This window comes from Stegastes partitus, unplaced genomic scaffold (assembly GCF_000690725.1).
Source record: "Stegastes partitus isolate 25-593 unplaced genomic scaffold, Stegastes_partitus-1.0.2 Scaffold489, whole genome shotgun sequence".
In the NCBI taxonomy this organism is placed as follows: Eukaryota; Metazoa; Chordata; class Actinopteri; family Pomacentridae; genus Stegastes; species Stegastes partitus.
The window spans coordinates 101,461-104,462 of NW_007578220.1; the positions used below are offsets into that span (position 1 = coordinate 101,461).

The 3,002-nt window shown below is 39.6% G+C and overlaps 1 non-coding gene across 1 annotated transcript; it reads right to left on the bottom strand.

Annotated features, from left to right (window-relative positions):
• Positions 1-530: 530 nt before the first annotated feature.
• On the bottom strand, positions 531-604 carry trnar-ucu (transfer RNA arginine (anticodon UCU)). Its single transcript has one exon. It is a non-coding gene; the product is annotated as a tRNA-Arg (tRNA).
• Between the last annotated feature and the right edge of the window lie 2,398 nt (positions 605-3,002).

Below are 3,002 nucleotides of genomic sequence, written 5' to 3' on the forward strand. Positions count from 1 at the left end.
AAATGCAAAAGATGTGGACATTATTTACAGCTTTGGCCGGATGTATTAATGTTTTTATTAATATTTTTTCTGTGATTTTATTCGTTGTTATCTGTATTTTTTTACACAAGAAATGTGCTGAAGGAGGATTTACTGTTGACCATTCCTGTGTATTGTAGTTTTAATGGTGTTATGTTTCTGTTTCTTTACTATTATTTTAGGAAAATGATCATTTTAAGTCTCTGTTGTGGTTGTGAAGGTGCAAAACCACAGAAAGAACACAAGTACTGAATACACACATTGAAAGGTTATTAATCTGTTTCGATGTGAACCAAAAGCAGCTTAATGCTCAAGATTTTTCTATTGTTAGTTTGGGTTCATCACCAAATCAGTCACAGGAAGAAAAGTGATGTGGCTGCACGCTCTGTGTTTCCCTTTCAAACGCTCCCTGATTCTTCTCTAACAGCACAATAATCTGCCATCAAAACATCATCAGCTCGTCCAGCTGATAAAAAATGACCGCAGATCTGCCGTGTGGCTGCAGAGTGACTCATCTCTGCCGGGACTCGAACCCGGAGCCTCTGGATTAGAAGTCCAGCGCGCTATTCCATTGCGCCACAGAGACTGCGCCAGGATAACCCGGGCCTAGCACGGTTTACATACCTCACATCCCCCCCTTATCGTCGCTCTCTGTATCCCTGCAGCATCAGGACCACTCTGAGCCGACATGTTGGCTGTACCGGCGCCGACCACCAGAGGCCGCTGTTGCAGCGCGCTGAGAGGGGAAGTGCGTCAAGCTGGCTGGAGTGCAGCAGAACGTTTAGAGCATGGGTGTAAAAAATAGAAGTCTCTACTAATATAAATATAGCTTCAATAATGAGGCTAATCTCTTCAATATTGCACTCAATCATAAACTAGTACTCAGTGCGGATAGAATTAAATTCACAATCGTCACCAGAACCAGTGTGACAATCTTTCCATCAACGCAAAGAAACAAACATGACTTAGCTTATCTTCAGTGTGACACAAACAGATTCCAAATGGATTACTACAAAGGAAGAGTCTCTGGAGAGCTTTAATCCTTGAACAATGATGGGAAGTCTTGTACTATTTACATCACTGGCTTTATGCCAATATCAGATGTGTTGATATTGTCCAAATCTCAATTTCTGATTCCGATATCAACCGACACCGATATATGTTTGTTGCTGCAGCCACACTTGTTTACACACTTCACAACTCAGTTTTTACGTCGTCATCATTTGCGTGTCATTAAATGCCAGTGAAATCCAGGAATTATTTTATTGGTTTGTATTATAGTCGGAAATTTTTTTTTTACCAATGTTGACAGATATTACTTTTTCAATATCGGCCTAATTATTTCAACTCTTTTTTTTTTTTTTAGTTTAACAGGTGTCAAATGGGACAGTTGTTGTTGTTGTTTACTTGCAGAATGATCTGAAAACAAAGCTACATATTTCAGGTTGAATTAACTTGAAACTTGTTCAATGCTATACAAATATTGCAAGAGTTTAAAAATCTTGGAATTTGGATCAGTGAGACTTTTGGGTGCCAAACAGGTGCTAATTTATGACAATGAACTGGCATCTTTAATAGGAATACTTCCCAGTGTAAGAACATGTTTATTGAGGCAGCTTTATTATGGTCTGAGTTGTAATAAAAGTTGCCTTAATTAATACAGCCGAGGCTTTAATTTTGAAAGTCCGCTAACAGGAAGCGTGTTTAACTGACGGTAGCTTGTCGCTCCAAAGAGCCAAAATGGAGCTGCGGGTTTCTCGTTTTTGCATCTTACAATTATATTTACAAAGCTATAATTATTGAAATATATATCGTTTTGTTGCGAAATCTATAAACAAAAATGATTATCGCTTAAATATAAAGCCTCTCGGGAATAAAACGCGTTTTTTTTTTTTAAATCAACTGCGGGCCGAGAAAGGGCTTGATTTCCCTGTTTAAACGTCTGAAACATTTAAGATGTATGATGATATTAATTTATTGTCTTTTTCACTCTTCGCAGTCTGATGGATTTTAGGTTGTGGAGGTGTGTGTGTGTGGAGGTCTTTCGTGGAAATCTCTCCTCAGCTGGATGGAATAATACTGGGATTACACCAGGGTTGCATCAGAAAACCAATTACGCACCTCCTTCCACACACCCTACACCAGACTGTGACAGCCTCATTAATTTCATGTCATACACACTTGTGTGGACTTTTCAAGGACATCCAAGCAGAATTAGATCCAGGTTTTTGTGTGTCGTCCCCCACCTCCGTGCAGCTGGGCGATGGGCAGCATATCACACAATCAGAGGAAAATGAATTGGAAACTGTGAAATTCCACTGGACAATGAGCGCAACACATCTGGGCTTTAGACAGGCGGCTATTTTTGAAAGAAATCCTCAGACACTGAATCACAATGTGGCTTGTTATATGTCGGCTATTTTTGTAGAACATAACAAAGGAATAATGTGAGCTAGTGGACATCAAAACGACAACATGTTTGGGAATAATCACTGATTTGTCAGATGATTCCAACTTGCAATAATTCCATAACTTCTAAGTTGACAAGCTGAGTGTTTCTTCTCATGTACAAGCAAAACAGAAAGATTATATTAAAGATACAGACCCCACAGTTAATATTCCACCTGTCACAACTGAGTTAGAAAGCTGTGATTTCCAATTAGCCTGATCACATGACCATACAACAGTCTCACACCTATGAACCGTGTCTACATCATGGCTCCGTATGGAAAAGAACTGCCAGAGAAAGTGAGAAATATGATTGTAAAGCCTCACAGATGTGAAAAAGGACACAGGAAGATCAGTGACCAGCGGAAAAAAACATGAGTCGAAAGTTGCAGCAACAACAGGAGGTGTAGAATGAGTTGTGGTACCACTAATCAGAGCTGTCCTCCGAAAAAGTGTGACAATGTGCCAGTTACACAGAAAAGCTCTGAAAAAATCAGTTAACCTGGTGTTTGTTCTGTGGAAAGCTTCCGAGACAA